At 39.1% G+C, this 25,026-nt stretch overlaps 1 long non-coding RNA gene across 1 annotated transcript; it reads right to left on the bottom strand.

Annotated features, from left to right (window-relative positions):
• Positions 1 to 3,612: 3,612 nt before the first annotated feature.
• Positions 3,613 to 6,295, bottom strand: LOC145168988 (uncharacterized). The gene is made up of 3 exons (XR_013742220.1): positions 5,713 to 6,295; positions 4,581 to 4,668; positions 3,613 to 4,046 (listed from the first exon to the last, which is right to left on the bottom strand). It is a non-coding gene; the product is annotated as an uncharacterized LOC145168988 (long non-coding RNA).
• Between the last annotated feature and the right edge of the window lie 18,731 nt (positions 6,296 to 25,026).

Here is a 25,026-nt window from a genome sequence, read left to right as displayed (position 1 = left end):
TGCTTGGTTTAATCAGGAAATATGCAACCATAAAGCATCTCAGGTTCATCAATTTAACCCTTATCTTTGTTTTCATCGATGTGTACACTGCTATCACCACATACGCACAACAATCCACCCATCATCGTCACCACGAGGTAGGCTCTTCTGAAATCCCTACGACATCAGATTAACTGTATTTCACCATCACCATCTTATGTGTATGCTCTTTTTATTTTTCTTCTCTGTTCAAACTAGTTATGCAAGTTGCTCTAGGATGTCACGTTAAATAATAACATGGAGTGATGGTTTCTTTTTCATTCTTATGTCTCCTTTTCATTCTTCTCTTTCTGTTTTTCTTCTCTATCTATCTTTATGCATGGTTTCTTTTTCATTCTTATGTCTCTTTTCTTTTCTCGAATGCAGACAAAGGGGTTTGTAGCAAATTATTTTTATAGTGGTTTAACTGATATCGAGTTTATCTTCCACACCATGGGTGGACGAGAAGGGCTTATGGATATAACTGTGAGGATCCTATTTTATTTTGTTGAATGCTAGCATTAGTTTGAAGCAATTTTGTAATGTAATGCTTATTATTTACAGGTTAAAACAGTTGAGACATGTTATATGTCTTCAAGACTGGTGAATGGTAGATTTCATTACATAGTGAATGGTAGATTTCATTACATAGTGTTGGTGCCTGATGGTGCAAAGGATGTACCTATTGGACAAAATACTTTCTTGATTATGTTGTTATTTTTATGTCAACATGGGCTGCACCTTCATCTGGTCAACTCATGGAACTTCCCATAGGAAAGGATACACTTAGGTAGTTAGGTGTCATTGTAGTTCCGTCATGTTTCTAATATATATATATATTTTTTTATACCATTAGAATATTACTATTAAACCATAGGGACCATTTCTATAACTCATTGTAGTAATGTGTCATATTTTCATTGGTTCCTAATATTTTTTTGCCCACAATACATTTTAGTTATCATCATACAACGAACGAGACTTTTTTGAACGGTTTTGTGTACATTTTAGTTATTTTGTCTAGTTTTTAACCGTGGTTAACCATTTATGATTTTGCATGACTTGTTTGAACAGTAAAGACTTATTTGAACGTTTTTAACAGCTCAAACATGTTACAAATAACTAATATCTTAAAAACGTCCAATTATTAGGAATTAAGAATAAATATCTTAAAATTGTCAAATTTCAAACTTTTAAATTAAACATAACAAAAAAAATTGTCTTCTTTTCATCCATTGTCATTGTAACTCTTTCCCGCCTAGCTCAAAAACTCAACTTTTAGTTCTTTTTTTTTTTAATATTTAATATATTAATAATTAATAAAAAATATATATAATATTATAATATATGCGGTGCGGTGAAGCTTTTTTGCGGTTTTTGAAAACTAAAAACCGCACCGCACCGCAAGTTTGCGGTTTTTGAATAACATAAAACCCCACCATCGGTTTTCGTTGCGGTTGCGGTTTATGCGGTTTTTTCTGTTATTTTTAGTTGCGGTACGGTTTTTGCTCACTCCTATTTTGACTTATCGAAAAACATTATAACTTATTATTTTCTTCTTCAACCTACTACTATATCAGGAAACAATTATCTTACAGTAAAACAGTTTTATTATAATAAAATTGTACGAAACACATACCTCAACGTTTGATCACTTCTCTGTATTATTGTGGTATTTTCATCAATATTGCCCTACATGATGATGTATTATTGTGGTATTTTCATCAATATTGCCCTACATCCATCATGTAATCCTGACTATAAGTTTTCAGTATTGCTAGATAAACATCAATGTCTATAAAAGAAGGTTGATCCACAACCACATCTTTAAATTAAAGATAGATAATGGTTGCGCTTATCTTGATTATCAAAACCTTTCTTATATAAATATTTTAAATCTTAGACACCTTTTGTTTAAAAGCTCAACTAACTTGACAAAACAATATTTATGTACGGAGTATCTAAATGATTACTCTATATCTCCAAATCCAAATCTTTACTTAATTAATGCAAGTTGTTTTTATTTTGCATTTAAAATAATGGCTTTGTGATTACAGGTTATTACTTGATTTGGTTTACAATTTATGGACAACCAAATTGAATAAAAACAAAATCACTATGAAATTCAAATGATGACGTGAAATAAAGAAGTCAACATTTTAATGGGGATCTTGAAGAAGGGAACACAACAAATGGACTAATGGAGAGAACTTTGAAAGGAGAACTCAAAATGGGTTCCAAGTAAATTAATCAACAATATTCATCAACGTTTCCAGCTAGCAAAACATCAATAAAAAGGTCTTAGACCCACAAATTAAGGAAGGAAATCAAAGTCTCAATCAAACACCAATTGAGTATTATTCAATTGCTAAATTTAAAATAAAAGAAAATCTCCACACAAAAAAGAAACCCATGCATGCGATGTTCGTTGTACATGACAAATGTGTGAAGTGAAAAGTTTTATATTCTATAACTTTGAGAGTTACTCACATTTTTTGTCCTACTCATTATATCATGCGATTATATCGTTTTATTTTTTACATTGTTTATTATCTTTGTAAAAAAATATAATATAAATCAAATAAAATATTTTCACTCTTTTATATTGTTTTACATGATGGATGTAAATGGGTTTGTGCACATTAACATGTCTTTAATGACTTTATTATTAGGCAGGTCAGAGTATCCTAACCGCATATTCTGGTGGTGTAGTGAACATCACACCGTCTAATGTGTGGTGTTGTGGTGACCGGTGAGTGTCCCTGCGAAACATAGTTTCGGCTAGAATTTTAAATATTTTTTCTCTGTCACATAATTCACTTTTCAAATCACAAAAGAACTACCAAACATCTCATTTTTCTTTATATATAAAAATCGAAAAAGTCTACATCGTCTTCCACTTTGTTTGATACATTGGCTTTGAGGGACCAACGTTTATAGGGAATGTTATACGAACAACCATTCGTGTCTCTACAAGAAAACGAAGAATGGTATGCTTGAGCACAATCATTTTGTAAAAATACTATTTTGACGATGATATAAGCCATCTATGCTGAAGAATTTAGACGCCGGTCCATATGAGCAAAGAATTATTCATAAGCATTGTTGATAACGTAAAGAATTGATTTCCATATTTTCAACAGAAGTGAGATGCGAGAGGCAGACAATGCTTCTCTCCATTTTAAAATATACAACAACAATTCATCAACTAACATTCGACATGGAACCGGACTCATGCGATGAGTATTTGATGATATTAGTGCAAACGACACGAGATTGAGTTTATAAGTTTGTTAAAGTTGTGATTATCCTGAAAACATGCATGAGTTACCTAGAATGCTTGGTAGTCTTGATTATATAAATTTGGGTTGGTCAATGTGACATAATGTGTGGCAAGGTCAATTCACGCGAAGTGATCAGAAACAACCAACGATAATTTTAGAAACAATGGGTTTAAATGATCTTTAGATATGACATGTATTTTTTGGTCCATTACGTACCAACAATAACATCACTGCTCTAGACCAATCATCGATATTCAACCACATCTACGTTTGGAAATCGTATGATGTGTCGTTTCAAGTGAATTACACATCATATAAGCATGGGTACTGTAACACCCATAAAATTCAAGCCAAATTTAAACTTTTTAATACATTTTAAAACCATTAAGTTATTACAATTTGTTTTCAAAATAATTCAGACATCAGAGTATCCCCAGAATCAGTCATGAAAATATGAGGAGGTGCACGATCACGCCTTTGCCTTCCCGCGATCATCATAAATACCTGAAATAAAATCAACAACTGTAAGCCCGAAGCTTAGTAAGTTTCCCCAAAATACCAACGCCATACAAACATAACCATATCATATAACCAATACAGAACATCATGCATAATGAGTCATCAGCCTGACTGGACCGCCTCACAGGCCTTCAGTCTATCTGGACTGCTCTTCGAGCCTTCGGCACGTCTGGATCGCCACGCAAGGCCTACAGCCTATCCGGACCGCTCGCCGGGTATGTTGGCCTACAGCACAAAGCAGGACCGCCTCAACCCAACCCCCAATCAAACAAACATGTGCACATAAATATCATATGCTAGCTCATTTCTTATAACAGTCAAACCGATCTAACAGATCACCAATCATAGCAACATCCCAATAACCGGGATACAGACCAAACCGGTCACTAACATAGCATCATCCTATAACCAGGACAATCATGTGCACATAGACATCATATAACACTAGCATGTATATATATATATATATATATATATATATATATATATATATATATATATATAACAGTCAAACCGATCTAACAGATCACAAAGCATAGCAACAATCCTATAACTAGCATATCGACCTAACAGGTCACTAACATAGCATCATCCTATATACCAGGATACCGACCCACGCGGGTCACTAAAGCATAGCATATGACCATCCTAACTACCAGGATATAAATCAGTAAGCATAACATGCAATAATCAGAATACAATCCATAAAGGGTCGGCCTTGGTGCCTTAGACCCTGTTGATATAGTGAGGAGAACTCACCTGGCACTGCTGAAGTCTCGTAGACACAATCCTACACTGCTGGAGTTCCGCAGACTCAACCCCCGCTGCTGGATGACAGATTCCCGAACTGTCAACACCAAAATAACACCCAATTAATAACTGGGTCCCAACACATAACCATAAATGCATCCTTGGATAATTACTACATTACCCCAAGGTTGGCTTTATTCAAGCCCAGGGCCCAACCCATAGGCCCAAAGTCAACTGGGAATCAAAGCCCAATGACCCAATTTTCCAAATTGGGCCCAAGCCTATACATGGCCTTATTCTAAAGCCCAACATCATATAATCATTGAGGCCCAAACTATGGCCCATCTATGGCTCATCTATGGCCCAATTTTCCAAATTGGGCCCAACTCCTCATATAGGCCTCACCTCAAAGCCCATTAATAATCCAATCAACAAGGCCCAATAGGAAGGCCCAACAAAAACCCAAGTGAAATTAGGTTTTCACATAAAATGACGATTAGGGTTAAGTGTTTCTCACTTAACCCATTAAGGACTTAATCCTCTAAGGACTTAATCCATTAAGTCCAATATTGCTTAGATTAATCTTTGCCAATAATTATTATTTAATATCTCAGTTATTAAATAATTCTCGTGTCCAGGTTAATTTCCCCAAATTAGGGTTTATTGGCGTTAGGGTTTTTCCAACCCAATACTAGTTCATTAGTCCATTGGTTGGGCGTTTAGGTCACATTGGGCCTTATTGGCCCATTAGGGTTTCCTTGATTCCACATTGTCTAAACATCCCGCAAACGAGTCAAACACAACAAGACAAGCACACCGCCACCCGACACGGCGGCCGATGGCGGCAGGAGGCGGCAGCCACCACCCTATGGTGGTGGTTTGGGTTCTTCTTTTCATTATTCCTCTTTTGTTACAATTACAATGCTAAACCCCAATTAACGAACACACACAAACACACTAATAAACACATACACACTCACTAATAGCACACACACACCCAACCACCTCGTGGTGGCCAGTGGTGGCATGCGGCGGCAGCCACCACCTCACGGTGGTGGTGGTGACTTCTTTCCAGATTCCGAACAAGGTTTTCCCACCCACACAATACAACACACACAATACAACAGAAACAAACACCCACACATTTCTTGCTTGCAATGGATTCAGCCACCCTCCTGGTGGCGTTTGGCGGCGACATCGTCTGTCTCACGATGGCAGCCACCACCTCACGGTGGTGGCAGTGGTCTCTTTTGTTTTCCCAAATACACAGCTACACACACCAGCCACCAGAACACATACACGCACTCTTCTGATCGAAAACGAGCCCATCCACCCCATCTGGTGGCGTAAAACAGCGATGGCGGTGTTTCCGGCGGCAGCAGCGACCATGGTGGTGCGGTGAGACAACACGACGGCTTATTGGTGATTTTTATGGCTTTACAGTGGCAGTAGAAGTCGTAGAAGAAGGTCGCTGCAGTGGGGGAAGGTAGGCCGTGCCTCCACCGGAGTATGACTTGCCAGCAGCGGCGGCTAAGGCGCTAATATAGAGGTTGGAGAAGGAGAGGGAGGAAAAGGTAATAGGAATGGATGGTCACTCGAGTTCGCCGGAAGGAAGGTAGCCGCAATTGCTCGATAACTCGGTGTAGCAAGGGAGGAGGTGGCTGCCTCGGTGGTTCACAGCAGCAACTCGACGTCGGCTAGAAGCTACTCACGGCGGCTGAACATAATGCTTTAGGGTTAGGGTTTGAATGATGGTAGCGGGTTTATATACCCCCAGCTCTCTTAGCTTTTTTTCCCATGATAACAAGAATGGTCCCTCCTCCTCTATTATTTATCAAAACACTCCTTAATTTACCCTTTCAACCCTTGTCCCCATAAGCCTTTTCAATATAAGTCCAATAGTTACAAAACAATCCCTTCCTCTATAAATTATTCTCAATTAAGATCCGTAAATTACCATTTAACCCCCCCCCCCCCTTTCTGAAAATCCTTACAATCCTAGTCCAAAATGTTACCAATCAGCCCTTGACTTATGAAAATCTTTACAAATTAAGTCCCACAATCACACTTTAACCCTTAGAGATTCAAATCTTGTCATTTGGCTCCCCGAAACCAACACCCCACTAATTATTATTTAACTTCTGAGCTCTAACAATATAAAATAATAATAATTACTTCTCGGGGTTCTTGATTTATTATTTAATTAATCTCTTAAAAAAATGGGATGTTACAACTCTCCCCCACTTAAATTTGATTTCGTCCTCGAAATCGTTTCTCCTCATTCCTTACACGCCAAACATCTTGAGCTACTTGGCTACAATCCCGAGCATAAGTCTAGCCTTTCCAAGGCAACCATATCCAACCCTCGCAGGGTTCTAAAACCAGGAAAATAAACAAATCCTTTGCAATAAGATCGCATTTACTCAAACCGAATTCTGAAGTCTCGAGATGGTCTGGTTTCCTAACAGACTGCCCACACTGGGTCATTGTTGTTGAATTTATTGCACTTATCTCCCAACTGGCTACTCAACTGCTAATAACTTGGGGCCCTCACCCGTAAACAGAATCACAAATTCCACATTGCAATCTCTAATTCTTTTCTTGAGAAGAGATTAGGTACTCCTTCAAGAGAAACTCGTTTCGATAACCAATTCCCAGTAATATAATGAACAACGGGATGGAAACTGGGAGATGAACCCTTTTAGGTTTGTCAAGACAATGTTTCCTTAACCCGAACCATATACATATAATAACCAACTCATAAGTACCAACACTCATACCTGGCCCAATCAGCCTCGGGCTGGAATACCAGGCATGCCTACGACGGGTCCAGTCATCCCTAGGATGGAATACCCTCATATCACACACATGTTTGGTCCAATCAACCCTCGGGTTGGAATACCAAACACGTCAGGTCCACTCAATCGTAGGGTTCGGTCATCCTTATGATGGAATACCCCAGATTGGAATACCACTATATACATAACTCGGGTCTAACCCATAACTTGAAATCCAAGGACCTACCCTTGCATCTCATCCAAAAATCCTCTGATTCGCCACAACTGAGTAACACTCATCCGAAATACCGGGTTACAGCCCGGTCGCAAAGCTAAAGGACTCCCACATAGTTTCCTCACACGACTTCCGAACGAAATCCTTCCCTGGAACTAGTTGCGACTAGTTATCATGCCACTACGACTCTAACAACCTCCTGATATAACCGATCAGACCCATGTGTCAAATCCTGACGTCACCAAACCCAAGGCTAAAAGTGATTGCTACCTGACCAACGGTAGACTTATATCACAAACGACTTTAAGAAATTCCTTGCTTCCTTGATCTCTTAACTGTAGTGGCGTTCCTACAGTCATATCTTTGGCTCAACCCGACCCAATCCGTCTGGGAAATTCCGAAATCCAATCTGTGGGTTTCCATATCCTCACTGCTACATCCGAACTGGTGGTTACTACTGACCCTTCCGCGTCCTAACAACGCGCTCATGCTATCTATCAACCTAGTAAATGTTGCAGCTACACCCACAGACTTACATCACTCTGGCACTATCTGCTGCTACTGAATGCTACGGCTACCCCTGTAGTCTTACAACACTTCCCATACTAACTAATCGCTAGTGAATGCTATGGTTACCACCGCAGTTCTTACAACACTTTCCATACCGGTCGAACACACACTCGACCTAACACACAACTGAACCTAATTCATGAATATAATTCCCACCTGATTTCCCCAAGTTTTGCTATCAAGCATCGAGAAGATGCGATTTACATGCCGGGGAGATTTATTGGACTCCCACTCACACAACCCTCAAACCTGAACAGCCACTTGGGTTGTCTTCCTTCTTGACAACGATGCAAAACTTATCCCATTTTCAAAATCGATCCTGCTTCTGCATTCCGGGACGATTCTCCCCCACTTAGATTCAACTAAGTCTTCACAACACATGGAAATTTGAGAATTCCCCATCCTTCTTACTTTCCAACAATCGATCTGATGACAACTAGACCCTTTCCAACTAGTGCTTCATTACCAACCAATCGCTAGTGACCACATACTTCCAAGAACTAGCTGAACACTTCCTGAGTCCCAGTGAAACCGACAATCCCTAATGCTTGAATGATCTCACACTCAAATCTTGAAGTCCAAAAGACAGATACTCCAACTAATACCTCAGCAACGAGCTACTTCCTTTGGCGCTTTCATTCGCCAATCAATAACGGTTACTAAAACCACTCAATCCTGACAATGCTGAATAACCATTCTGGAGGACCCTGTCCGCAGACCTCCCACATGATAACCTTCTTCCCCAAAGTGCGCCAACAAATCTCCCGCTCTCGGCTCTAGAAATCATACCATTCAGGGCATCGTACCCTGACTCACTATTCAGCTCAATCATTCACAGCTGAACTGCAGTAGCTGAAGCAACATATGCCCTAAACCGGGCTACAAACTACTCCCAAGGCATAGTCTACAATCCTAAAAGTGCAATAGTTCGCACCATCAATCCTTACCGCCTGATACAAGAGATCCAAGGCAAATCGGACCTCATAATTACTCATGCCACATCGAGCCACCCGTGCTTACCAGCGCTATACTACTGTCACCAATCCCGTCGACCAACTAACCCCAAGCTAGAATATAACCTGATCCTGGGGTCACAAGTCTGCTCAATCCTTCGAGATTGTAAACTGAAAGGGCACATTCCTTGCCCTAGAAAACAACATTCTAATCCTATCAATTAACCATTCTAATTCCAGCTGCATAACTCCAGCTGAACATAATCATTACTCCTTTCCGAAGTCCTTGCGACTCACATTCCGGCCTCGAGCAAAACCCCCGAAGCCTCAAATCTAGAAACTCATGTGCTAGACGCTCTCCCGCTCAACCCGCGGAATGTAACGAGTACAAAATATCTCCCTGGTCCCAAGTAACTGCAGCCCTCTACTCATCAGAATATGTCTCAGTACAAATCTCGGTACTGGAAAGCTCGACCAGCTCCTCCCCTTACCGTCGTTACAGCTGCTATAGCTGCTGCGGCAACCGTCTCGGCAATGGCTGCATAGCGCTCGTTGAAATACTCAACCAGGACGGTCTTGATAGACCCAAACATCTCCGACAACTGTTCCCTGACGACCCCGATCACCTCCTCCGGGATGATCTCACGAACACGGTCCTCTGACAATGCTGGCCTATCCCGGCTGCCAGCTCCCGATCCTGACCCGGATCCGGTCTCGAGACGTCTCGTAACCATCATTCTGACAATACACCAGAGAGATCTCTGATAATCCATACAATAACAGGGAACCTAATCCCAACTAAACCCTAGGGGTTGGGACTTCCTTGCTACGCGTATGGGTCCTGGGCTTTCAGTAGTACGGGCCCATACTACCTTCCACACCTACCCATATTTGTCTCAAGTGTCATCACAACGCCCTAATAAATATACATAATTGTGGCGAGCGCTCAATCCTCACTCCTAGAGGAATGCTAAATATCTCGTAACTGGCCTACTGGCCTCACACAACCCACTCATCCATGAAACTTCCACCAACGCTGCAGCACTAGTGCATGCTAGCCATACATAACGCTGGACCCTATAGAATTTCGAATATCCAATCTTACCCTAAGCCCCAATCAAGAAGAACAGAACATAAGGCCAATTCAAACATTCTTGGGCTATAAGATCTTAGTTATGTACAGCCGTGATGCACACATTAAGCAACTACAGTAATGATGTCAATCTCATATAAAGGAAACCCTAGGCTAGCAGGCATCATGTAATCAGGCAATTCTATCATGCAATTCTTGAAGATCCCTAGCCTAGCACTAGCATGTTGTTCTAACATATCACATAGTCAAATACTGTATGGTATGTTGGGGTCACTTATTGGCTCCGGCTGATCGTACACCCTGCATCCTCCTTTACTTATTTTGAAAACCATTTGAAAATCATTTTGAAAATCTTTTCCTTGATTTGAGACTGGAGTCACACGAGTGTTCCTCCAATTCACTCAAACCAAGGCTATGATACCAACTTGTAACACCCATAAAATTGAAGCCAAATTTAAACTTTTTAATACATTTTAAAACCATTAAGTTATTACAGTTTGTTTTCAAAATAACTCAGACATCAGAGTATCCCCAGAATCAATCATGAAAATATGAGGAGGTGCACGATCACGCCTTTGCCTTCCCGCGATCATCAGAAATACCTGAAATAAAATCAACAACTTTAAGCCCGAAGCTTAGTGTGTTTCCCCAAAATTCCAACGCCATACAAACATAACCATATCATATAACCAATACAGAACAACATGCATAATGAGTCATCAGCCTGACTGGACCGCCTCACAGGCCTTCAGTCTATCTGGACTGCTCTTCGAGCCTTCGGCACGTCTGGACCGCCACGCAGGGCCTACAGCCAATGCGGACCGCTCGCCGGGTATGTTGGCCTACATCACAAAGCAGGACCGCCTCAACCCAACCCCCAATCAAATAAACATGTGCACATAAATATCATATGCTAGCTCATTTCATATAACAGTCAAACCGATCTAACAGATCACCAATCATAGCAACATCGCAATAACCGGGATACAGACCTAACCGGTCACTAACATAGCATCATCCTATAACCAGGACAATCATGTGCACATAGACATCATATAACACTAGCATGTATATATATAACAGTCACACCGATCTAACAGATCACAAAGCATAGCAACAATCCTATAACCAGGATATCGACCTAACAGGTCACTAACATAGCATCATCCTATATACCAGGATACCGACCCAACCGGGTCACTAAAGCATATCATATCACCATCCTAATTACCAGGATATAAATCAGTAAGCATAACATGCAATAATACGAATACAATCCATAAAGGGCCGACCTTGGTGTCTTAGACCCTGTTGATATAGTGAGGAGAACTCACCTGGCACTGCTGAAGTCTCGTAGACACAATCCTACACTGCTGGAGTTCCGCAGACTCAACCCCCACTGCTGGATGACAGATTCCCGAACCGTCAACACCAAAATAACACCCAATTAATAACTAGGTCCCAACACATAACCATAAATGCATCCTTGGATAATTACTACATTACCCCCAAGGTTGGCTTTATTCAAGCCCAAGGCCCAACCCATAGGCCCAAAGTCAACTGGGAATCAAAGCCCAACATATGGCCCAATTTTCCAAATTGGGCCCAAGCCTATACATGGTCTTATTCTAAAGCCCAACATCATATAATCATTGAGGCCCAAACTATGGCCCATCTATGGCCCAATTTTCCAAATTGGGCCCAACTCCTCATATAGGCCTCACCTCAAAGCCCATTAATAATCCAATCAACAAGGCCCAATAGGAAGGCCCAACAATAAACCCAAGTGAAATTACTTTTTCACATAAAATGACGATTAGGGTTAAGTGTTTCTCACTTAACCCATTAAGGACTTAATCCTCTAAGGACTTAATCCATTAAGTCCAATATTGCTTAGATTAATCTTTGCCAATAATTATTATTTAATATCTCAGTTATTAAATAATTCTCGTGTCCCCGTTAATTTCCCCAAATTAGGGTTTATTGGCATTAGGGTTTTTCCAACCCAATACTAGTTCATTAGTCCATTGGTTGGGCTTTTAGGTCACATTGGGCCTTATTGGCCCATTAGGGTTTCCTTGATTCCACATTGTCCAAACATCCCCCAAACGAGTCAAACACAACAAGACAAGCACACCGCCACCCGACACGGCGGCCGGTGGCGGCAGGAAGCGGCAGCCACCACCCTATGGTGGTGGTTTGGGTTCTTCTTTTCATTATTCCTCTTTTGTTACAATTACAATTCTAAACCCCAATTAACCAACACACACAAACACACTAATAAACACATACACACTCACTAATAGCACAGACACACCCAACCACCTCGTGGTGGCCGGTGGTGGCACGTGGCGGCAGCCACCACCTCACGGTGGTGGTGGTGACTTCTTTCCAGATTCCGAACAGGGTTTTCCCACCCACACAATACAACACACACACAATACAACAGAAACAAACACCCACACTTTTCTTGCTTGCAATGGATTCAGCCACCCTCCTGGTGGCGTTTGGCGGCGACAGCGTCTGTCTCACGATGGCAGCCACCACCTCACGGTGGTGGCAGTGGTCTATTTTGTTTTCCCAAATACGCAGCTACACACACCAACCACCAGAACACATACACGCACTCTTCTGATCGAAAACGTGCCCGGCCACCCCATCTGGTGGCATAAAACAGCGATGGCGGCGTTTCCGGCGGCAGCAGCGACCATGATGGTGCGGTGAGACAACATGACGGCTTATTGGTGATTTTTATGGCTTTATAGTGGCAATAGAAGTCGTAGAAGAAGGTCGCTGCAGCGGGGGAAGGTAGGTTGCGCCTCCACCGGAGTATGACTTGCCAACAGCGGCGGCTAAGGTGCTAATATAGAGGTTGGAGAAGGAGAGGGAGGAAAAGGTAACATGAATGGATGGTCACTCGAGTTCGCCGGAAGGAAGGTAGCCGCAATTGCTCGATAACTCGGTGTAGCAAGGGAGGAGGTGGCTGCCTCGGTGGTTCACAGCAGCAACTCGACGGCGGCTAGAAGCTACTCACGGCGGCTGAACATAATGCTTTAGGGTTAGGGTTTGAATGATGGTAGCGGGTTTATATACCCCCAGCTCTCTTATCTTTTTTCCCATGATAACAAGAATGGTCCCTCCTCCTCTATTATTTATCAAAACACTCCTTAATTTACCCTTTCAACCCTTGTCCCCATAAGCCTTTTCAATATAAGTCCAATAGTTACAAAACAATCCCTTCCTCTATAAATTATTCTCAATTAAGATCTGTAAATTACCATTTAACCCCCCCCCCCCTTCTGAAAATCCTTACAATCCAAGTCCAAAATGTTACCAATCAGCCCTTGACTTATGAAAATCTTTACAAATTAAGTCCCACAATCACACTTTAACCCCTAGAGATTCAAATCTTGTCATTTGGCTCCCCGAAACCAACACCCCACTAATTATTATTTAATTTCTGAGCTCTAACAATATAAAATAATAATAATTACTTCCCGGGGTTCCTGATTTATTATTTAATTAATCTCTTAAAAAAACGGGATGTTACAGGTACTACCTTACACTACCTTACTAATGTGATATATCTTGAGTTAGCTACATTTGTGAGATCGTTATCATGTCTAAATTTCAAAAAAAAAAAATAACAAAAAAGATTAAAGTGTAAGGTAGCCCAAATATCAATTAGGGAGGATATTGAACGAGTCTTTGGTGTTCTAAATTTACGTTATAGTCACAATCCTAACACAATCATTCAAGCGTACAAGAACATATAATTTTATGTATGCGTGCATGGTAATGCATAATATGGTCGAAAATGATGAAGGAAATCGATTTGTCCCTACAATGAAATTGGAAACTTACCAACATTCGAAGGAATAGGTATTGGTACGATGAAATACATAGTGAACAGAGGGATGTAAGAATTACGATAATTGTCACCGATCGTTATTTACGGAAAGTAACAAACATTGAGTATAATAGACTTAATAAGTAATATATATCAAACTATGATAATATAAAGTTTCATATTAAATTAAATAGGAAAAATCAAATAAATCGTCCGTAAACCGTAAAAATAAGTGTGTAAAATTTTTATGTTATTAATAACATATTCTGAAAGTACGCATCTTCCCGATCCCGGAAATATAAATTTCGTAGAAATTTGACTCCGTGTGAATTAGATATGATTTTATAAGATATAAAAGTCAGTCACGGACAATGAATGTGTGACGTCAAAATCTACGAAGAGAATGATTGACTTTAAGCTAAAGTCACCAAAAGGAAAATCGTAGTACTCTTTAAGATATGAATTTTAAGAAAAATAATGCCAAAAACGGAGTCCGTACTGCGAGCTTTTGGACAAGTTTTCAGGCGGGGCCGACGCACAGAGTGCGACGCACACCACCTTCTAGAAGGGAGGTACACAAACCACATGATTTTGGACACGTGTCATATCGTGGAAGGAGTCATGTCATCAGAGCGCAGCGTGTCCCTCCCTTGCGCAGCGTGCAATTGCAATATAAAATTATTGTTGCTGGTCCATTCATTCCTCACTTGATTCTATTTTTATTCTCTCGTTTCTACTTTGAAAATTGCCATAAAATTTTTAGGAAATTTCTTTTTAAAATTTTAGTTTATTATTACTATTTTTCCATCGAGTCTGGTCGATCACATGCACTGCTTTCACAAATGAATCCACTGCTATTTCATAAATAAATACACATTCTAACATAAATGTATTCATCAAAATATAATATAACTTACATCTTAAAAAATACAGAACGTAATACAATTATTAATTCTCCTTTAGCTCAAAATTTTCACCTTTCATCTTCTCAAACAACTCCAAATGACCTCTACAAAAACCCATATTCAAGAACTCTCAGAACCTTCATAGTCAGTTCAAAAATTTCACTCGCATCTCTCTGATTCCTCGTGCACGCTGTCTAATATTTTTGCATAACTGATTATGAACAAATGAAAGATAAAGGAAGCCCTAATAGTACCCGTCATTATCATAGCCTCCTTCATCACCCTTTATCTTCATAGCAACATTCAAGCAAAATCGAGACCATAGCTTCCAAATTGAAATCGATTTGCAGGTCTAAAATCTTCTATGAAAACCGATGACCTAAAATCGAGTTGTAGCAGTGCTCTTTCGCTCATTCCATGGCCTCCTTCGACTCTATGACCTCAATCGGTTTCTGTCTCTACCCATTTGTTGATAGAGGCGTGGAGATGAATGTTGTGTGATGATGATGGTGGCGGTGGTGTTGCTGGCGAGTTCGATAATCAAGATGGCAGTGGTGGTGTTTTTGTGTCTTGTGTGGCGGCTAGTTTGAAGAAAACTCATAAGATCGGCAGTGGAGAGATGAGAGGGAAAAGGCGTATGTTTTTTTAGTGTTGGCTTCCATCAATTAGGGTTTACAGGAAATGAGAGATTTTAGGAGCTGATAAAAATAAGATAAAACCTAATGAATATAGTACCCTTTTAGTTAATTAAGAAGTTACAGTTTGATCCTATGAATTTCAGAATTTATATAAATGGCCCATTAATATTAACCTTTGATTTTAAAATTTAGAGGGCCTAGAATTGTTCTCGCGTTCTCAACCTTTTAGGTGTTCTCATTTGTTCCTACTCCTATATATATATATATATATATATATATATATATATATATATATATATATATATATATATATGTTTTCACTAATTATACATGCAATGATGTTTCCAAGGTATTAAGCCTATAACTAGCATGCAATTGACATATACCATACAAGATACTAGTTCGGGTAACATACCTTTTCTGTAGCTTGAAATCTTGATGTATTTGGCCTTAAGAGATTAGCCCCAATAGTGTGGAAGCCCCAAATGAAGTCACAACACATCATGAACAAAGGTGGCTCTTGAAAGTTAATTCCATGCACCAAAACACCTCCATATTTCTCTAAGTACAAGTCTAGGCCTTTTTTGGCTATTAATGGACATATTTATATGTAGGATTCCAAGGGTAATGGGTATAACCCAAATCCATACCCATGGGTGTTATGATCCATGGTTCATGTGGCCCAACTCTTTATGTATCCATGTATCCATACATAAACTTGGTCCAACGTGGATCACATAAGCCCAACACATATAAATATAACTAATTACCATAATTAGTCCCTATAGATTTAATTAGTCTCCTTTGATCACAAATTTAATTCCAAATTAATTCTTGATCAATACTAATTAAAACATATGATTTCATATTAATATATTATAACTTATAATATATTAACAAATCATATATAACCTTCTCTCACAAATCCATCCTACAGAATTGTACTGATGATATGCAACCCACATGGACCATGCTACTCTCGGGTCAAGTACATACCAATAATAGTTATGGGCTTAGACATCTAATCCAACAGTCTCCCACCTGGATAAGTCTAAAACTATTATTGCAAGTATGACTCCAAAACTCGACTAGCAATCGTAGCTCTTAAAAGCCGCCGTCGAACTCTGATCTAGTCAATGACATGTCCATTAGATAAGGGATCATATATTCCTCCATTCTAGATATCATATGGACTGAGACATGGATTATAATCATTCTGTCTGTCCATCTGTTGTTTCCCGATTTCAGATTTATGACGACCGACGAATTGAACAAATCAAATGAGTCCAGGCCCGGCTGAGCACTTACGTTTCTCATCACTAAATCATCGAGGGGCCCACATATATCGCTTTTATCCCTCCAAGGGTAAAAGGAATGGATAAACTTCGACTCATATGCTTGTACTAACTACTTGTTGAATCATACACAAAGTCACGTTTTATAACATCAAGTTACTGATGCGTTTTCATACAATCATTTACTGAAATCTGTTAGATTCTAAACTTATATGCATTCATCCTTTTGTAATGACTATGCAAAAAAGTCACAAAGACTCGGCAATAGACATTACAAAGTATTCCAATGGAGTGCAATTCCATGGAAACGAAGTCTCACATTCAAAGTACATTCCATTGAACATTCTTCTTGCATTAAGTTTTCTAATCTTACACAGATTTGAAGAACAGCTTCCACCTATGGAAACATTTCCATATTCCTATTTTTGAATATCACTTCTGAACAAGAGTTGCCTCTTTTCAGAATATGACAATATGGTCTTTCCAAAAAAAAAGAAAATTAACACTGTACTTCCAACCGTCCATGAGCAACCAATATTTGGTAAACCTCAGATTGTCCTCGACAATTGCTTATCACTTTAGTCATATCCACTTCTAGTCCTTTTCCCTCTTAATGCCCTAGGAATTTGAAAAATTTAGAATGGATGAATATTATAGCACATGTAATCAATCGTATATCCAAAGCATATGGGACACGATTCATGATGTCTCACATAAAGACATGATACTAGACCAGTCTTTTGCTATAATATTTCTATTTCTATTTGCCATGTTCTCATAATTCGAATTATGAAAAGGGATGCCGTAATCATAATCGATTTTTAGAACGCAAATAATGTAATCATGACTAAATTTGATTAAAGACTCACAATCTAAGATTTTAGAATTGAAATGAAGTATAATTTCCTCTCCCTTAATTATATCAAAACAACTTTCCAAACCCTACAACTTTGCAAATTGATACTTTTGTTTTCTATAATTAACATTGCTAACTTGCAACACCTAACATAATGATCATGCTCCCACTAACATGATAATTATTAGCATAACACTTATGCTCCCACTAGCTTTGACATGTATCCAGAAATCAGCTGAAATTCTAGAAATCAATACTTATTGACTTTCTTACCAAAGTTCAGATTTCTGACACGAGATGCTTTGATACAACATTATCTAATCTTCCCAATTTCATACACCTTTCCTTAGATAGCTCACATGTGTGTCTAAAAAATTATGAAGAGGGATTCCATAATCATAATGTTTAAACCTTTTTCCATTCTCACTTGTCCGTGTTAGTGTGCCGGATAACCACACATGCTCCAGTAACGACTTTGAGAATGCAAATATCACAATTGCTATCTACTTAAAATCTACTTAGTGAAAGTGTTTCCTCACCATCATTTTCATGAATTGGAGAGAAACCTTATGACACTTAGATTTGTATGATGTATGTGTTCCTATCCATGTAAATTTCTCATAACCATAATCACAAGACAAGGTTAGTATAAATCCAAACCCATATGGACTGAACTTGTTTAATCTTAGTTTTCTTGCCACCCGACAACACAAGGGCTTACCATTGCTTCTAGGTTGTTATGCAAACAATTGAGAACTCATAGAACTCATATGCATAGTAAACTTTAACTAGAATAAGCACAGAAACAATAATATGTCAACACGATAGGTTACAAACCTCAAGTCGTGTGATAGTGATAAACAACAGGTTTTATTCTTGATTAGTTCTTCAAAATTTTCAAGATCTTTAAAACTCCCACTGACCTCTTTACATATATGTTTCTCATGTCAAGAACCATTCCTTGACAAAACAAATATTCAAGAGTTAGTGCTGATTCTTATCAAGAAAAACACTTCACACAATTGGTCTTAGTTGGTCTTTGTCTTATACAAGACATCACAACTTACCAATTTCAAATGTACAAGAGTAGAAAACATTTTACTCTACATTTGACAAGTGTTTTAAACCTTTCTTAAGATTATGTCACTCGAGTTACAATCTTGGAGTATTACTCTAAGACTCAATTTTGGAACAAAGTATGATTCATCTTTTGATTTAACCATTTCAACAATTCACGATTCCTCTTCTTAGTCAAACATATGCACTAAGATGTCCTTAGAGGATCAATTGTGATATGGTTTTTCATAATCATTAGGATGATCATAAAACATGATACCGAAGTACTCTCCCATCGTTTTAGATTGGAGAAACTTTTATCTTTCTGCCTAATTTGATTCTTCTCACTCATCCTGCCATACATTGAAACCTTTCCAATGTTTCAAAATTATACTTAAACTTGTAAGCACAACCATATTTACTAAACTTTAGTAAACCATGACAAATAGCCTTATCGTTCTTTGTGGTGGACCTGATCAGCGCACAACCAAGTGTACCCGATCTCCTAGTCCTTCACTTGACTCACATATATATGTGAACAAGGAATTAGTCTTAATTTCCCAAAGATGAAAATTATCATTCATCATACAATGCAAGTTGCATGATTCCAAGTTTCGATCCAACTGAAACTTGGGTGATGAAAATCTTTCCTTATTTGGTAAATTATGACACTACAAAAAACGAAAGAATCAAATCCATTTTACAATATTGCTATCAATGGAATCATATGAACCGCAATTTTCACAAATACCATTGCAAGGATACTTAAAATAAATAAAATCAAAAATTATCCTTTTATTTTAAAATTGCGGAAAAACTTATCCTTACAATGCAAATACATATGAAAACTATGTTGTTATCTATTCCTAATCAATCTATCATAACTCTTAAGAAGCAGCTCAAAATTCTGATCTTCGAATCATGCGATTGAAATCCATCTTCGCGATCAGATTCAACATACTCTTCTTCTAAGCTTCCTCTCCTTTTTCGATTCTACAAAACATCAAAATGCGACCTAGTTACATCATGTAATAAGAATCTCCAAATAGGAACTTAATACAGTTAGATAGTGGATTTTACCTGAAGCATAGTAAAATTTTTGACTTTTACCATCCTTATGATCTTTCAGGTAAACAGGGCAGCTTCGCAACTAATGTCCCTTCTTTGGCATTAAAGCATATGGAGTCTTTAGTAATGGTACATGGGACTATCTCAGACTTAGCCTTTCTCTTTACCATTTGGTCAACCGAGTTGACTATGGCCGATCCCTTTCCACTGGGAAAAGAAGACTTTTCTGGACTTCCAATGTTTCCATTGTCAATGTCCATGAAAGTTTGGGAAGTAGATCTTCCAATCAAATTTGCTTTACCAGTTGTAACACCGTAAATTTCCAAAAAAAAATTTCATTTTAAAATCATATCATTCTCATAACGCATTTCACAAAATCTCATTTATTTAGTTTACAAAACGCATCTCCATAATTGTTTGATTAATAATCCAGGATCCTCAAAACATAAATCTTTCTCTGGTGTGTACTATCGAGCCGTTGCCTTCCCGCGATACTGAGGAAAACCTGAAATACATAATGATGGGTTTTGAGCATTCTAACACTTCCTAAGTGTACATGCAACCCTAATAACCTTGGATCTATGTTTGTCTAATTATCATGCAAAGTTGAATTCCAAGGTTATATTCCTATCTAGCATACATGGGGAACAAATTTTAACTTGCATGAAAGATAGAATAACTTACCTTGTTGTTGCTTATGATCCTTGAAACCTTGTGAGCCTAGCACCCCAAATGTGATGCCTCAAATGCTTCACACAACACCAAATGCAAAGGAGTAAACTTTGAGAGAATCTTACACTTGCAAAATCGGCTCTAGCCCTCTTGTTTCTTAGTGTCGCCTATTTTGGTGGAGAATGGGTTTCTTATATAGTGTTGACACATCTAGGGTTACACCATGTAAACCCTAATGTGTCATGACTCTTCATTTCCATGACCCATGGGTTTGTAACTCCCATGGAGCATCCATGGAGCATCCTATGGGTGGAACCCAACTTGATAATCCATGGAGCCTCTTAGCCCACTATATAAGATATGGAAGATTTACATAATCTACCCATATATTTAATTAGTCATCTTTTGATCACTTAATTAATTCTAAATTAATTCTTGATCAAACTAATTAAATAATATTATTAATATATTAGAACTTATAATATATTAATAAACCATAAGTGTTATTTCTCTCATTTTAGTTTATCCAATTGCATGGTGCCATGCAACCCAAATGGACCATGCCGGGTCGGGTCGAGTACATACCAAAAATAGTTATGGACTTAGACACCTTATCCAACAGTCTCCCACTTGGATAAGTCTAATAACTATAACTGCAATACTTGAGGAACCGATCGGCAATCGTAGCTCTTTCAAGTTCTCTTGGAACTGAGAAGATGATGATACACCATTTAAAATAAGTGATCATATAATCCTCTGTTCTAGATATCAGCTGGACAAATACATGGAACAATGTCTTACTTATTGTCCAGCAGTTTGTTTCCCGATTTCCGATTTGTTTGACAAAGAACTTAATTGAATACATCAACTTAGTTCTGACCAGGCCCGGTACATAGGTCAAAACAAAATCATCGAGGGGCCCAAATATCAGCTTCTAATCCAAGAATGAACAGATAAACTTCGACTCATATGTTTGTTCTACCACTCATTGAATTATACACAAAAGCACGTTTTATAACATCGAGTTACCAATGCGTTAACGTACAATCAATGCATAACCAACTCATAAGTAACAAATCATATCTCTAGGTTTGAAGACTTATATGATATTACCGTCTCACGATCACTCGAGATAAATTCTATGAAGTGATTCCAGTGAGCGTGGGTTGAGTCCAATGCTCAGAACTTATGAGCACTCATGAGTGTTGTAGCCATGTCCAACAACTTAGACCTCTGCAACCAATCATGGCAGTCTTGATTCATACCTACTTCCGACATATGACCGACTGTGGAGGTTTGAATAATATGATATACCAAACATAATTATTCTGGAAGTCAAAACATGCAAAAGAAATATAGTAAACGATCGACAAGAGATAGCAACACTTTACTCATAAATAAAACACCTTTTATTCATCATCTAATGTCAATTACACTTTACAAATTTCAAGGTTATCTAATACTAAATCTAATATCATCCTTCAGCCCTATGCTCCGAGCATGCTGAAGATGCTTAACCCGAGTCAGTCCCTTCGTGAGGGGATCTGCTGGATTCTCATCCGATGATACCCTCTTTGCCACGAGGAGTCCTTCTTCTATTCGATGTCTGATGAAATGGTATTTTCTGTCGATGTGTCTGGATCTCCCGTGATCCCTTGGTTCCTTGGCTAAGGCAACTGCACTTTCACTATCATAGAAAATTCCCATTGGCTCTTTAATAGCTGGTACAACTCCAAGGTCTCCAATGAAGTTCTTCAGCCATATCGCCTCCTTTGCTGCCTCGCTAGCTGCTATATACTCTGATTCGCAAGTTGAATCAGCCACTGTCTCTTGCTTGGAACTCTTCCAAGAAATTGCTCCTCCATTTAAGGTAAAGACCCAGCCTGACTGAGAGCGGAAATTATCCCTATCAGTCTGAAAGCTAGCATCACTATACCCTACAACTCTCAAGTGTTCACTCCCACCGAGGGTAAGGACCCAGTCCTTAGTCCTCCGTAGGTACTTGAGGATATTCTTTACAGCAGTCCAGTGTGCCTTGCCAGGGTTCCCCTGATACCTGCTAACCATGCTCAAAGCAAAGGCTACATCAGGTCGAGTACACGTCATAGCATACATGATCGATCCTACAGCCGAAGCATAAGGTATTCGACTCATTTCTGCTATCTCAGCCTCAGTACTAGGGCTTTGTGTCTTACTCAATCTGGCATTACTCTGGATGGGTAACTCTCCTTTCTTGGAGTCCTGCATGCCGAATCTCTTCAACACCATATCCAAGTAAGTACTCTTACTAAGTCCAATTAGTCTTTTACTCCGGTCTCTCAAGATCCTTATACCTAGAATATAGGCAGCTTCTCCTAGGTCCTTCATAGAGAAACACTTCCCAAGCCAGGACTTAACTTCCTGCAGAGTTGGGATGTCATTTCCTATGAGTAGTATGTCATCCACATACAATACCAAAAAGCTAACTATACTCCCACTAGCCTTGACATATACACAAGATTCATCTTCACTCCTTGAAAAGCCAAATTCCTTGGCTTTCTCATCAAAGCAAAGATTCCATCTGCGAGGTGCTTGCTTTAACCCATAAATGGATTTCTCAAGCTTACACACTCTATTAGGGTACTCTGTGTTGACAAAACCTTCTGGCTGACTCATGTAAACATCCTCAGCCAACTTTCCATTAAGGAAAGCGGTTTTGACATCCATTTGCCATATTTCATAGTCATGAAATGCGGCTATGGCTAACAGAACCCTAATAGACTTAATCTTGGCCACTGGAGAAAAGTTCTCATCATAATCAACTCCCGGAGTTTGTGAGAAACCCTTTGCAACCAGTCGTGCCTTATAAGTGTGTAAATTACCATCCATGTCGGTCTTCTTCGTGAAGATCCATTTGCACCCTACAGTCTTACGACCTGGTACATTCTCAACCAAGTTCCAAACTTGATTGTCATACATGGACTGTATCTCGCTGTCCATTGCCTCTTTCCACTTGGCTGACTCAGGGCATGCCATGGCTTCCTCGTAACTGTTAGGTTCATCCAGACCTATCAGTGTCTCATCACTGATAAGTGTATCACCTTCCGCAGTAATATGGAATCTATAGTAATGCTCAGGTGCATTCCTAACCCTTGTGGAACGCCTCAGAGGTACAGACTTGTCAATTGGCTCAACAGAAGTTTCCTCCTCAAGTTGAGTGCTAGGGTTTGAAGTTCCTTCACCACTTGACTCTTGAATTTCTTCAAGGTCAACTTGCCTCCCACTGTCTCCTTGGCTTATGAACTCTCTCTCTCAAAAGAAAGCCCTCCTAGCTACAAAGACCACATTCTCACTAGGTCTGTAGAAGAGGTAACCAAAGGATTTCTGTGGGTAACCGATGAAAATACACCTCTCACTTCGAGGTTCGAGCTTATCATGAGTCTCGCGTCTCACGAAAGCCTCGCAACCCCAAATCTTAATGTGGTCTAGTTTGGGTACTTTACCAGTCCACATCTCATGAGGAGTTTTGGCAACTTTCTTTGTGGGAACTAGATTAAGGATATGGGCGGCAGTCTCTAAGGCATACCCCCAAAATGAGATTGGTAGCGAAGCTTGACTCATCGTGGAACGAACCATATCCAACAAGGTTCGATTACGCCTCTCAGCTACACCATTCAACTGCGGTGTCCTAGGAGGTGTCAATTGTGAGACAATAGCACATTCCCTAGGATAGTCGAGGAACTCTGAACTAAGATACTCACCACCTCGATCGGATCGAAGCATCTTAATGTTCCTGCCCAATTGATTCTCGACTTCCTGTTTAAACTCTTTAAACCTCTCAAAAGTCTCTGACTTATGCTTGATTAAGTATACATATCCATATCTACTCTAATCATCAATAAAAGTCAAATAATAACGATTAGCATCCCTTGTGGCATGTTTGAAGGGCCCACACACATCCGTGTGTATAAGATCCAACAAACCTTCACCCCTTTCACAAGAACCTGTGAAGGGTGACTTTGTCATTTTTCCAAGTAAGCATGATTCGCAACTATCATCTGACTTTAGGTCAAATGACTCCAATACTCCATCCTTTTGGAGTTGGCCTATGCGTTTCTTGCTTATATGTCCAAGACGACAATGCCATAATGATGCTTTATCCAAGTTATTATCATTAACAGAATCAATACACAATACATTATTTCCTAAGTTATCAACCACAGATACAGTTTCATACATACCATCACAAGGTAATGCTTTAAAATAAAGAACATTATTAAAGAAAGCATTAATCGAACCAACTTCATTATCAAATGAAAAGGTGAAACCTTGTTTATACAATGCATGAAAGGAAATAATATTTCTTGCCATTTCTGGCGAATAACAACATTTATTCAAATCTAAACTAAACCCACTACTTAGCGATAAAGTATAAACTCCAATCTTGGTGATAGGTAAAGCTTTCCTATTCCCCATGATTAAGTTTATTCTTCCATGCTCCACATTCT

The sequence above is a fragment of the Lactuca virosa genome, chromosome 4, assembly GCF_052849685.1.
Source record: "Lactuca virosa cultivar CGN04683 chromosome 4, Lactuca_virosa_CGN04683_v6, whole genome shotgun sequence".
Lineage (NCBI taxonomy): Eukaryota > Viridiplantae > Streptophyta > Magnoliopsida > Asterales > Asteraceae > Lactuca > Lactuca virosa.
This window is presented reverse-complemented; position numbering and strand designations above follow the sequence as displayed.